The sequence below is a fragment of the Macrotis lagotis genome, chromosome 5 (genome assembly GCF_037893015.1).
Source record: "Macrotis lagotis isolate mMagLag1 chromosome 5, bilby.v1.9.chrom.fasta, whole genome shotgun sequence".
Classification (NCBI taxonomy): domain Eukaryota; kingdom Metazoa; phylum Chordata; class Mammalia; order Peramelemorphia; family Peramelidae; genus Macrotis; species Macrotis lagotis.
In genome coordinates, this window is record NC_133662.1 from 68,311,235 (window position 1) to 68,326,557 (window position 15,323).

The 15,323-nt window shown below is 35.0% G+C and overlaps 1 long non-coding RNA gene across 1 annotated transcript in view; it reads right to left on the reverse strand.

Moving 5' to 3' along the window:
- The window catches only part of LOC141489748 (uncharacterized), a 164,545-nt gene that overhangs the window by 110,080 nt on the left and 39,142 nt on the right, over positions 1–15,323 (reverse strand). The gene's annotated exons all lie outside the window — the stretch shown is intronic.

The following is a 15,323-nucleotide window of genomic DNA, read 5'->3' on the forward strand; positions in this document are numbered from 1 at the left end:
GAATAGGTTTAAGAAGAATAATGCTTGTAGAATTGTGCATTTTAATAAAGAAACCAAAATTTCAGTTAAAAGAAAGTGTCTTAAAATCAATAATAAGGATTTCAAAAGGGCTATAGGCTGAAAAAAATGGAAAAATCTCTCTTCTTGTTCTTATTTGCTTCTATATTTCTTAACAATTTACATGGAATATCTCCAACTTGAATATTTTTTCCTAAAGAAATCCAACCCACCATAAACCTACATTACTGCATAAATTGAGAGAATGAGATATATAAATATATATGTATTTAAATATATATTTATATACACTTGTGTATATAAAGCTCCATAAATCATGAAGCTAACACTGATCCTTTCATAAACTCTCAATCTTACATCTCCCTGTTAAGTTCATATGAATTTTTTTCATTCCAATTTATATTGTAATTCTTAACACATGTTTCTTGTCCCCCTGAGAGACTAAAAGTCCCTTAATGTCTAGTATTGGATATTATGGGTCATCATTTAGAGTATATAGGTCTAGAAAAATGGTTTATACTCAAAAATGACTAATGAAACTTTGTAGAAAATCATTATTGAAACACGCTAATCAGTAATTCCTTTTGCTTGTGTAATAAAGTACAATTTGGTGTGTTTTTTTCTACAAATTCTTCATGAAAAAGCTATTTGTTCATGGAATAACAAGTTCAAACTTGTCTCACTACAGGAAACTGGAAGAGCTACATGTTGGCCTAGGAATCAGAATACAATGATATTAATCAAATTCTGACACTTTTTATATAACCACCAGAGAGTCACAAAACATCTCTGAATGTTAAGTGTGAGGGACTGTTGTGTGTGGGAGTACTGGCCTGAGGAAGTAAACCTTTATCACCTGGTGTCCTTGATCAGCAGAGCACTGTTTTACTGGTTGAATGGAGAGTGCCATGGGAGTGGGAGTGGACCAGGGATTGGGGAGGATATTTATGCACTTATATTTGGTTTAATAAATGGAGAAATTTCCATCTTTGTCTCCTGCCTCTTCAAAGTTTGCCTGAGAACTTGACTACAGCTGGACTGAGTCAACTCATAGTTTAGGAATAAAGGATACGCTAGCGGGCCAGAATGCAACATATGATGCTCAAGCATGGGGCACAAAGCCAAGAAAAATATTGATTTCAGAAATATCTGATCAGAGTCTGGGATAAGGACCAAGCAGAACCATGCGTTAAAGGACCAAGACTTTAAGGGGGAAAAAAGCTTCAGAGAAGGCAACAAGTTAGTTGTTCTCTAGAGGCAAACATCAGGGGTATCTGAAAGGGAGTTAGAACAAAGAACTGTAGAGGAAATGGAAAGTAAGAAGAACCAAGTATTCAGCATTACAAAAAGTTTCAGTCACATCCTGCTGCTGAGGAGCCAGTGGGAAGTGGAGTCTCCTGCACAGGAGTTCCTCAGTGGCAGTCCAATGACCAAGCACCAACTCCATGAATGGACTGCAGGGGACCTGCTGGCCACTCCTTTTGGCCACTGTTGTCTGCCTGGGTGCACTACGCATGCTAAGCATAACCCAAACCCCTAAACCTATGGCCAACTTCAGAGACTCATCATTGGTGCCACCAATCCTGAAATCCACTCTAGCACCCACTATGAATTCCACTTCCGAAGCCACAATGAATTCCACTCTCCATCCCACAACCAAGCATGGCACACGGCCCTTGCTCTGGCACCAGAACGCCAGGAAGTACACACTAACTGCACTTGCTGTGATGAGAGCAAAAACATCATATGCTATTGGACAGTCTGTAATGGTGCTGTCTACTGTTCAGAAAATGCAACAACTCCAAATTGTACTGTTGTTAACAACTCAAGTAAATACCTAGTGGAACTTACTACCAGTCCATCTCCAACTAATTCTACAGCTAAACTTTTACCTTCAGTCTCAATCATCCCAGCTGTCACCACAGTTGTCACAACAGGTGTACCAAACACTACTATGATTCCCACCCTGTCTATGAGAAAATCTTCTTTTGATGCAGTTAGTTTCATTGAAGGCATTTTCTCATGGAAACCTTTGGGTGGAACTTTTTTTCCTCTCTTACTCTTTCAAATGCTTTCCCTCATTCTCTGACATTCCCACCCTCTGCAGAGGGAGGAGGGAGGGAGAAGGGAAATCTTCCTTTTTAGAACTTCAAAACTCAAACCTATGTCTCAGAAGGTATGCATGTTTCACTTCAGGAAGGGTAAAACCCCCCCAAAAAAAACTTGTTTTAGAAATCAAAATGCTTTCGTTCAGGTTTGGGGAGTAAGTGGGGGGGTGGAAAATGAACACATTTTTCTTAGGCTGTTGATTGGGAAGCTTTGTGGTAAATTAGTTAAGAAAAAAGATGAAGAAGACTTTTTTTCTGGGACTGGGAAATTCAGATTTGATCTTTTGAATAAAACCTGTGCTTAGGGATAATATCTCTGTAATAGAGTAGCTAACTTTGAATTTTGTGAAGTTGTTCAAGAATGCATTCAATTTTTTGATTGAATATTTTAAGATTCATATATATATATACATATATATGTATATATATATATATATATATATATATATATATATATGAGATTCCTCAAGAAATTCTGATTTACTCTAAAAGTTATTTTTCTTAACTGGTCAAAATATAAATATGTGTTTGTGTGTATATATATGTGAATATGTGTATTTAAACATCAATAGGTCATTTTATATCCCTCCACTAGTCTATATTCTGAGACCAGGTTCTAGTCAGGGTATCAATCTCAATCTCAGCTTGGTAAATGTGATACAAGACAGCTGTTTCTGCATTTGTGTTGGTGTCTGAATTCCTGTGTAATTCAGATATGAAATAGTTACAGAAATGCTACTCCTTTTAGTTTAGGTTTTGAATTTAATTGCTTTGAAGGGTCTTTTGTTGGCAAAATAAAAAAGTTTATAAACTTTATCTCATCTATTATCACACGTTTATGAAAGGGAATATATTTATCAGTTATGTGATATTCTTTTCTATCTGCAAATAAATTGTATTAACAGTGTTTGATTCTCTTTTGAATATGTAAGCTATTTGAATACTGTGTGTAATATTAAAACCTGGAATTTACTTATGATTGTTTTGAAGTAGTGGTAAGGGATATATCACAACTCATGACCACCTTTTGGGATAAATCTGTGGATTCATGCATAATATAATGATGGAAATATTATTTTGTAAAATTTAATAACTTATGTTAATTGACTTGGATGCTTAGTTGTTATTGACATTTGTTTATACTATTTTTGAACTTTTGTTTACAATTTATGTGGCATCCATCATGGAGTTAAATTAAGGAAATTCATCTCAAAAACAAAAAGAGGGATTTGAAAGGGACTGTTGTGTGTGGGAGTACTGGACTGAGGAAGTAAACCTTTATCACCTGGTGTCCTTGAGCACCACAGCATTATTTTACTGGTTGATTGGAGAGTGCCACAGGAGTGAGAGTGGACCAGGAACTGGGGAGGATATTTAAGCACTTATATTTGGTTTAATAAATGGAGAACTTTCCATCTTTGTCTCCTGCTTCTTCAACGTTTGCCTGAGAACATGATTACAGTTGGACTGAGTCAAGACATAGTTTAGGAATAAAGGATATGCTAGGCAGCCAGAACACAACAGTTAAGATCTTATATTCAAAGTGGTAATAATACTACTTGAGAAACCAATCTCATAAGGTACTTTTAACAACCAATTGCTCTAATTCTTTAAAAAACATGCAATTTATGGAGATATTCTTGTCATATTTTTAAATAGGATACTGCTCCTAGAAACACAGATTCTTTGAAAGGCAAAGGAGCCCTTAAAGTCATTTAGTTAGGAAGTTTTTAATCTGTTTTATGTCTTGGGCCCCTGATTTTTAAATGCTAGAAATAAAATAGATTTCAAAATAAATCATCTATGTTTAAGTTGAGTTAACATTAACATTAACATTTGGTTTTTATGTAAATTCATGGACCCAAGATTAAGATGCTTCAATAAAGCTTCATCTACTCATTCAATGGATCACTGAATTCAAATGACCAAAGTAGACAAAGGGATTCTGTTTTGTACAAAGTTACATAGTAGGTCTGAACCTGGATGTCATGAGATTCAACACACTGATTGGTTTTATGATTTTACAGTTGCTTCTTTTCTCCATTCAGATAGTCAAGAGAATTCCCAGAGCAACCTCACCATGGAAACAGAATATTTTCTTATGAGCTTTCCCAGTACTTCGGAGCTTCAGATCTGATACTATTCTTCTTGCTGATTTATCAGTAGTTTTGATGGGGAAACCTTCTCATCTTCACCCTCATCACTCTACATGAGCACCCCCCACTTTGTCTTGTCCTTTTTCCTGAAGAACTTGTCCTTTTTAGATCTTTGTCTAATTTCTTCCATAATCCCGAAATCCATTGTAAATTCCCAGAGCCAAAACCAAAATTTCATCTCTGTTTAAGTGTTTATTAAGTGCTTTTTAAAGTTATTTTCCTTGCATCAGCAGAGCTTTTTCATAGTGATAGTGATGCCTTTGGTGAATCTGCCAGCTCCATAATTTTCAAATCTTCATGAACAAAGTGACTTTTGTAAATATGGCAGCTCTTTCCTGGTTCACTAGAGGCTTGTTTGGAATCCTCTACACAGTTAGTACATTCACTTTGCCTTTCTATAGGTCCAAAGAGATCCATCAGTTCTGTGATGTCCTTCCCATACTCTTGCTCTGATAAACATATTGTAGTTGATATGACTACAACCATTGTTTTTGGTTTAAGGATTTTCTACTAAATTCCCATTGCTTTCTGTTGCAGTCTCATTTTTTTTCAACTGTGATGAAGATTCCAATCACAGAGTCATCAAAAGACTTTTCCACTTGACTATTGGTTCTCTTGGTTTTTATCACAACTTCAGTCAAGTTTTATCTGAGTCTGCCTTTGAATACTCACTCAATTCCAGTATTCTCTATGATCTATAAAGTGGTGCTTCCAACCCAGAACCTTGTTATCTGTAGTAAGAGGAAAAAGGATTTGAAGATGTACCTAAAGGAAACTTATGATCTGAAAACATTCTTCAGATGGTTTTACCCCTAAAGATGTTTCCAATATCACACACACACACACACACACACACACACACACACACACACACACAAACACACACACGTACACAAGAGAGAGAGAGAGAGAGAGAGAGAGAGAGACATATATAATATAGATATACTGATTTGATTTTATTTATTTTATTTTTAATTTATGAAATAAGACAAGCATTTTCAGGACATAGAACAAAGAAAAAGATAAAACTTTAAATTTACTATATACTTGTCACTATTCCTTTAAAATAAATAAAATTATTTTATAAATTTCTTTTTTCCTTTTTTTTTCTTGCTTCACCCTTTCCCTCTGAGGAGATACTACTATTAGACAGAAATGTATATATATGTATATATATATATATATATATATATATATATATATATATATATATATATATATATATATATGTGTGTGTGTGTGTGTGTGTGTGTGTGTGTGCACATATGTATGTTTGGATAGATGGACATATGTAAATTCATTCTATTCATTCATCTATCAGTTCTCTCTCTAGATTCAGATAATGTTTTCATAAGTCCTTTTCACTACATTTGGCTATTTCTGAGAGTCAAAGTGACTAATTTGCTCAAAGTTGTTCTTAAAACAATACTGCTATTACTTTATACATCATTCCCTTGATTCTGCTCATTTTGCTCTTCATAATTGCATGCAAATCTATTCATGTTTTTCTAAAATCATTTCTAAAAAGACAGTAGTATTGTATCTTGATACCACACTTTGTTCAGCCATTCCCAAATTGATGGAACATCCCTATAATTTTGAATTCTTTGCTGCCACAAAGACAGCTGCTATAAATATTTTAGAATATATTGGGTTTTTTACTCCAATCATCTTGGAGATAGCAATAATAATGGCATTTCTGGGTGAAAGATCTGGGCAGTAAAATAGAGCTTTGAGCATATTCAAGTTCACTTTCTTTATTGTTTGTTTTGGTTTGGGTTGGGTTTTTTAGCAAGGCAATGTAGTTAAGTGACTCACCCAAGATCACACAGCTAGGTAATTATTAAGTGTCTGAGGTGGGATTTGAACTCAGGTCCTCCTGATTCCAGGGCCAGTGCTCTATTCAATGTGCTACCTAGCCACCCCTCAAGTTCACTTTCTAAATATGGTTGGATTACTTCACAAATCTACCAAAAGTGAATTAGTGTCCCAATTTTTTAAACCCCCCAACATTTGTCACTTTTACTTTCCATCATTTTAGCTAATCTCATAGATGTAGAATGACATCTCAAGGTTTGTTTGGGTTTTTTTTATTTTCATTTCTCAAATCAATAATAATATGAAGAATTATTTTCATGCAACTGTAAATTATTTTCATTTCTTCATTGGAAAGCTGTATGTTGATATTCTTTGACCATTTATCCATTGAGAAATGAATCATTCCTATAGAAATGACAAAGTTCCTTATATATTTGAGATATGTTGCAGGCGGCTAGGTGGTGCAGTGGATAAAGCACCGGCCCTGGAGTCAGGAGTACCTGAGTTCAAATCTGGTCTCAGACACTTAATAATTACCCAGCTGTGTGGCCTTGGGCAAGCCACTTAGCCCCATTTGCCTTGCAAAAAAAAAAAAAAAACCTATTTGAGATATGTTACCTTTTATTTGAGAAGCTGTCTTAAAAAAAAGTTTCCTGAATTTTTGCTTTTCTCCTTATCTTGGCAACTTTTGTATTATTTTCATAAAATATTTTTAATTTAATGTATTTAAAATCATTAATTTTACACTTCACTGCTCTATATCTCTTTTTTCATAAATTATTTTGCGTTCATAAGTCTGATAAGCAATGTGTTTCATGTTTTTCACATTAGCTTATAGTATTTATATTTATATCTAGATCATTTATCCATTTTGTTCTTATCTTGGTAAATGGAGTAAAGAACTGATCTATGTCTTATTTTTGTCATACAACATTCTAGGTTTTCAAATATTTTTTCCAAAGAATGGATTTTTTTTAGCAAAAAGGTTTTATACTTTTCACAAGCAAGATTACTATATTGCTGCTATAAATTGTGTACATGTTTTGTTACACTTATCTTCCTTCTCTTTTATTAGCAAATACTAGGTAATTTTGATAACAATTACATTACAGCATAGTTTAAAATATGATACTGCTAAGTCTTCTTCCTTAACATTTTTCTTTTGCTTTCTTTGCTATTCCTGATTTTTTGTACCTTTAAATAAATTTTATTATTTTTTCTAATTCAGTAAGATAGGTTTTGGTAATTTAATTGAGAATGCATTGAATACATAATCTATTTAAGATAAAATTGTCATTTTCACTATATTAGACCTGCCTAAATAATGAAAAAATTATATTTCTCCAATTATCATTTGGAGAATTGTTCAATTATTTAAATAATTCAAATTTAAAACAATTATTTAAATCTGATTTTCATTATTCAAAATTTATTTGTGATTTTCTTTATATAGTTGTATTTGTTTTAACAGGTGTATGCACATGTATTTTATATGTACTTTGAACACACTCCTGTTGGTGAAGAAAGATCAGTGTTTCCCATTATATGTTTACTGATTTGAACTCTGTCTTTCTGTCATAACAATGACATAGAGATTATTAATAAATTATTAATAATTTATAATATAATAATATAAATGATTAATAAATTGTTTTCAATAAACTATTTCCAAGTATTTGCATTCACATAAGCAACCAAAGTTATACCAAAATTGTACATTTCTCTAGGCCTTTATAATTTTGAAAGGGCTTTGAAAAGCTAATATCTCACCTCTATACTAAACAAAAGAAATGCTATTTGAACTCCTCTGTTATAATCATTTTTGTGATAAAGAAAACAAAAAAATACACAATACCTGATATTGTTAGAGTATCTTTTCTAGAAAAGATTCTGGTACCCATATTTTCAGATGCTATATTTAAATTTCTCATAAGAGATTTATTTACCCACATTTTCTCTATGAAACAAGGATAGCAATTAGAAGATGGCATACCTAGTCAAATGTCCCCACTTTGCATCCTTTCCCATGTGAGTTAAGAGTCAGAGTCCAAGGTAAGAGGACTCCTTTCCTTCCCACCCCTCAGTAAGAGTTATATCAGGATTTTAACTTTTTTTTTCATTTTTTAGTTATTTAGTTTTAGCATTTATTTTCTTAAATTTTCAGTTCCAAATTCCTTTCCTTCCTCCACTACCTTCTTCATTCATTGGGAAGGCAAGAAATATGAAATCAAATATATATGTGAAGTCATGAAATATATAAATATATATGTATGTCATGTTAAAATATGCAAAAATGTTTTAAAATTCATTAATCTACAATCAGAGTTCTTCAATTCTCTCTAAAAAGATGAGGAGCATCTTTTACCATGAGCTCATCCTTTGGAATTGTCATGGATCCATGTTTTGATTGGATTAACTAAGTTTTTCACAAGAGATAGTGCTACAGTACTGATGTTCCTATGTATAATGTTCTGATTCTTCTCACTTCACTCTGCATATGTCTTCCCATTACTTCTTTTTTAATTATAAAACCACTCCCTTCACCATTTCTTTTGGCACAAAAACATTCTACATTTATCACAGCTTATTCACTTGTTCACAAATTGACCGATGCCTCGCAAGTTCATATTCATTTCCACTACAAAAAGAGCTACTGTAAATATTTGTTTCCCTATGGAGCCTTTTTTATTTTTTTAATTGATACTTTATTTTTCCAAATACAACTTATGAAAGTTTTTCGACATTCATCCATATGTGTATTTTAAATTGAAAATTTTCCTTCCATCCTCCCTTCCCAGACCCCTCCCCTCAATGGTAAACAGTCAGATTAATATTGTAATATTTAACACACTTGTGTTAAACATGCTTACGGATTAATCATTTTAAGTATGAGGAATTAAGGTAAAGAAATACATAAGAAATATTTTTTTAAAAAAATGAATGTAGGAATACTAAAAGTGCATATTTGTTCAGTACTTTAAGATTTTCAAAGTCCTTTCCTCACAGCAACTACATGAGGAGGCTAGTGAAAATAATACTCCTTTTTATCAATAAGAGATTCAGTGTGTTGCCTAAGTACTAAACTTAGGGGATCCAACCCAAATCTTAAAGTGCAAAACCAGTTCTCTTTCCACTGTGCTGATTTTTCCATCATAGACATCCATCCAGTCAGTTTCTTTACTTTTATCTGTTTTCCAATTTTCAAAGACAATAGTCAATTTAAAAAGATGAGATTGGAAGTTATATGAAATGTCTTTTCCTCTTTCTTCTATTCAGTACTTGTTTTGACTTTTACTCTAACCAGTTCATTAATCCAATTTCCCACAGACAGCTAATTTTGAAATATGTACCATGTTGGCCACCAGCTGTTTGCTAACCATTAAGGCATAATCGATTTCATTTTGGGAGTACTGGTCAATGCTCACCAAATCTATGCATTTTCTGGCTCTTCTTAAAACATTGTATTTCAAATTTGAAAATAAAAATAAATACTTGGCTGATTCAAAAAAATGAATGCAGTGTTAATCAGATTCTGAAGGGGTTCTGTTTTGTTTTATTTTGTTTTGTTTTTCTTCCTGTGGATGGGGATAGCATTGTCCATAGCCAGTCTAATAGAATTGCCTAGTTCTCTAGACTACTGAGAGCAACTGCATCCATTGGGACTGAGTATCTCACAATGTTGTTGTTAATGTATATATTATTCTCTTGGTTCTGCTCCCTTCACTCAGTATCAGATCTAATTCATTCCATTCTTCTCTAGTCTAGAGTTTCTTATAGAACAATAGCATTTCATAATATTCAAATGCCATAACTTGTTTAACCATTCCCCCAATTGATGGGCATCCCCTCAATTTCCAATTCTTTGCCATTACAAAAAGAGCTGCAATGAATATTTTAGAACACGTGGGACTTTTTCCATTTTTTTTAATTTCTTCCAGATATAGGCCTAGAATTGGAGCTGTTGGGTCAAAGGATATGAACAGTTTCATTGTTCTTTGGACATAGTTACATTTTGCTCTCCTGAATGGTTGGATCATTTCACAGGTCCACAAGAAATTCATTAATGTACCAATCCTCCCACAACCTCTCCTACATTGATCATTTTCCCTTGCTGTAATCTTAGCCAATCTGATAGGTGAAAGGTAATATCTCAGAGTTGTTTTTATTTGCATTTCTCTAATCAAAAATGATTTGGAGCATTTTTTTCATATGATTATATATATATAGCTTTAATTTCTTCACTTGAAAACTGGACTTTCTACCAATGCCATGTCAGGAAAATGAATCATTTTCATTTAAATTGTCTCAGGGAGATTCTGAAGATCACCTGGCAGAAGAAGATACCAGACACTGATGTCCTTTCTTAAATTAAACTGCCTAGCATTACAACATTACTACACAGGGTGCAGCTATGATGGGCTGGACACATTGCTAGAATATCAGATGTTCACTTGTCAAAAAAAAATATTTGATGGAGAACTGACACAGGGAAAGCACTCCCAAGAGTGAGTGATACTGAAACATCCTGAAGGTCTAACTGAAGAACTTGGGAACTGATTGTACAGCATAGGAGACACTGGCACAGTCCAGAGGTCCCCTCATCAGTGAGGTTGCTACACTTACTGAAGAAGGAAGAATTGGAGCAGGACAAGGGAAATGTGACATCAATAAGCTTAGAGTAGCCATCCTAGATGTTCACTCAGGCTATTTGTGTCCAACCTATCGTAGAGCATTCTGAGCTCTCATTGGTCTGAGCAGTCACAGTAGGACACACAGTAGTTTGTTTCAAACACAGTAATGTCATTTTGGTCTTTTTTCGATAATGAAGGATAAAAACCAACCAACCAAATAACCACCCAACTAATCATTCATATCCTTTGACCATTTGTCAATTGGGGAATGACTTGTAATCTTATAAATTTGATGTGGCTCACTATATATTTAAGAAATGAGATCTTTATCAGAACTGGTTGTGAAGTTTGTTTCCCAGTTTTCTGCTTTCCTTCTAATTTTGGCAGCATTGAGTTTATTAGTGGGAAAACTTTTTAGTTTCATATAGTCAAAATCATTCATTTAGCAGTTTATAATGTACTCTTTTGTGTTTGGTCAGAAAATTATCCCCTTTCCATAGATCTGATTTCTTGGTCTATTAACTTATCTATGTATTTGCCATTTATGTCTAAATTCTGTACCTATTTTGACCTCATTTTGGTATAGTGTTTGTGTGAGATACAGGTCTATGCCTAGTTTTTGACATACTATTTTCCAGTTTTCCCAACAATTTTTGTCAAACAATGAGTTCTTATCCCAGAAGCTAATGTCTTTGGGTTTGTCATACAGTAGATTACTGTAATCATTTACTACTGTTTCTTTTGAACTCATTCTAATTCACTAGTCCAATACAATATTTCTTAATCATTATTAGGCAATTTTGATGACTACTGATTTATAGTGTAATTTTAGATCTGGCAGAGCTAGGCCACCTTCCTTTACATTTTTCTCATCAATTGTTTTGCTATTGACCTTTGACTAATATGGCATTAAGTAATTTAATTTGTGTAGAATTGCCATTTTTATTATATTACCTCATCCTAACCATGAGCATTTGACATTTTTTGAATTATTTAGATCTCACTTTATTTGGGTGAGAATATTATTTGGGTGCCTTATAATTGTGTCCATACAACTTCTAAATTTGTCTTGTGAGGTAGATTACCAAGTTTTTCATGTTGTCTATAATTACTTTAAATGGAATTTCTCTTTCTAGCTCTTGTTCTTGGGCTTCATTGTTCACTTATAGAAATCCTAACGATTTATGTATGTTGATTTTATATCCTGTTCCTTTGCTGTATTTGTTATTGCTTCAAGGAATTTTTTAGATGATTTTCTTGGATTCTCTATGTATACCATCATATAATCTGCAAAGAGTGAAAGTTTTCCTTCCTCATTGCCAATTCTGTTTCTGTCAATTTCTTTTTCTTCTATTATTGCTAAAGCTAACATTTATAATACAATATCGAATAGTAATGATGATAATGGGCATTCCTTGATCTTATTGAAATTTCTCCAAGTTGGGGTGGCTAGGTGGTGCAGTGGATAGAGCACCGGCCCTGGAGTCAGGAATAACTGAGTTCAAATCCAGCCTCAGACACTTAATAATTACCTAGCTGTGTGGCTTTGTGAAAGCCACTTAACCCCATTTGCCTTACCAAAAAAAAAAAAAACCTTAAAAAAAAAAAGAAAATTCTCCAAGTTTATCCCCCATTATATATAATAATTTTCTGATTTTTTTTAGATAGATACTACTTATTATATTAAGGAAAACTCCTTTTATTCTTAAACTTTCTAGTGCTTTTAATAGGATAATATTGCTTTTTTATCAAAGGCATTTTCAAAATCAATTGAAATAATCATATGATTTATATTAGTTTTGCTGTTGATATGTTCAATTATGTTGAGTGTTTTCCTAATATTGAACCATCCCTCCTTACTTGGTACAAATTCTATATGATCATGGTGTATTATTACTAGCAATAACTAGCTGCAATCTCATTGTTAAAATTTTATTTGAGGGGCAGAGCCAAGATGGCGACAAGAGCGGGCTCTCTCTCATAAATCTTCGAAACTAAGGACTTTAACTAAATTTTCGAAAGACAGAACCCACAGAGGGACCCAGTGAGGCAGTTCGCCTACTCAATGTAACCTGGAAAAGAGCAGAAAGGCTCTGCTCCCCGGGGTTGGGTTGGAGGGGCAGCCCTCCAGACAGGTGGCCCACCAAAGCGAAAGAATTTCAGCCTCCTGGAGGCAGCCTCAGGGAGCTGGGAGCCACAGCTCCCAGCAGTGGGGGAGTTTCTTGAGCTACACCTTGGGGAGCACCTGGCACAAATTGGGGGAACAGCGGGGGTACCTCTGCCAGAGCAAGCATGTGACAGAGTGAGAACATGAAGCCCAGCCCTCAGGGCACACAGAGAGCAGCTTGGCCAGCACAGCCCAGATCCAGGAACAGAAGCAGGGGGAGCTGGTAAGCAGGAGCCCCCAGGGCATGAGCCCATTGAACCAAGGGAGGGGACTAAAGAGAGAGACTACAGAGTTTTGTCCTCCACCCCTGAAACAGGTCACTGGGGTTCTGACCACATTCAGATCATGATCGTAGTCTAGGCCCCCATATAACAGCAGGGGCCCCCCTACACTTCAGCCCCATAGCAGAGAGGGGCACATATGGTCATTCACAGACCAGGAGGGAGGATAGAGCCTCACACACTGAGACCCTTGTGGGAGTTTCCTAAAAGCTCAGGAAGCACCCCCAAAACAGGCCTAGGCTGGGAAAATGAGCAAGCAGAGGAAAAAAAAGAGGAACACCATTGAGAAATATATTATCTATGATCCCAAGAAGGATCAATATACTCAGTCTGAAGATGAGGAAACACAAGCTCCTGCATCTAAAGACTAAAAGAAAAACAGAAATTGGGCTCAGGCTATGACAGAGCTCAAAAAAGACTTTGAAAATCAAATGAGGGAGTTAGAAGAAAAACTGGGAAAAGAAATGAAAGAGATGCAGGAAAAACATGAAAATGAAGTCAGCAGCCTAGTCAAGGAAATCCAAAAATATGCTGAAGAAAATAGCATGCTAAAACCCAGCTTAGGTTAAATGGGTAAAACATTTCAAAAAGTTATGGATGAGAAGATACTTTAAAAAGCAAAATTGGCCAGATGGAAAAAGAGATAACAAAACTCTCTGAAGAAAACAAATCCTTCAGACAAACAATAGAACTCAAGGGGACTGAAGAATTTATGAAAAATCAGGACTCATTACTTCAAAACCAAGAGGATGAAAAATTAGAAGAAAATGTGAAACATCTCATTGAATAAACAACTGATATGGAAAACAGATTTAGGAAAGTTAATTTAAAAATTATTGGAATACCTGAAATTCATGATCAGGAAAAGAGCCTTGACAACATTTTCAAATAATTACTACAGGAAAATTGCCTTGATATCCTAGAAGCAGAGGGCAAAATAGAAATGGAGAGAATCCACTGATCCCCCCGAGAAAGAGATCCCAAAAAACCAACTCATAGGAATACTATAGCCAAGTTCCATAACTCCCAAGTCAAAGAGAAAATATTACAAGCAGCTAGAAGGACACTGCTCTGGGACCTATCCCGAGCCTTCGCCTGGATACATACCTTTCCCCGGTCTTCGCATGTCACGGACCCGTCGGTCTTCGGACACACGGACCCTCCTTTGGGGAAGGAGGGCAATAACTGGACAGAACACCCAGTTGCAGTCTAACAAGCAGGTCTTTATTCCTTACATAGCAGGGAAAAAAGCCTCTCCTCTTCCCCAGTCCCCTCCCTTATCTAGTCTTCTGTTCCTCCCCCAGCTCCTCCCCTGTTCCTCCCTCATGGGCGGAGCCACTCCTGTTACTGGGGGGTTCCCAGCACCCATGTGGGCGGGTTCACACCCCCAGGCGTCTCCTAACCCATAGGTGGCCAAGGTCCAGAGCTGGGTCCAGAGAAATTCCCCCTTTTTGTTTAGACAGGGGTAGTGTCCATTTTTGGTCGTTCTCTGGGATTCTGGAGAAGAGCACGAGGGTCAGCCTTTGATAGCGTATTTTTGCAGCAAGCATATGTAGCAAAAGAGGCAGGATAGAAATAATCATAGTCTTAATATCCTATAATAATAAAATTATTTCAGATCTGAATTAAGCACACATACACAGACATATGTACGAACTCACAGAAAACAATCATTTTAACCAAGCCGTGATTGATGCCCTGGCCGGCATCAATCCCAGAATATAGGAACATTTTCCTATCCCTCCAGGCCAGTAGAGAGATGTGAAAATGTCTCATTGAATTTTTTTAATGAACCAATTAAGACCGGTCAAGAAAAAATAACTTTTAGAATCAATTAGAATGTCTTGAGGAACCTCTTATATAAATTTATTAAGAATTTTTAAATAACCAATTAATATAAAAATTTGAATGCATTCTTAAATAACTCTATAAAATATAATATTAACCATTCTAGCACACAAAAAATGTAGTTATAAGTACAAGCACTGGTGATGTGCATTCTTCTTCCTATTTTGCAGTAATATAGGACAGTTCTGGCAGAAGGCCTCAATCCTTAGAGAAAGCGCTGCCTGCAGTCGCTTTCACCAGGAAAGATGAGATGCAAAACGGTGGATAATAAATATTTATATTGATGCTGAACGAGG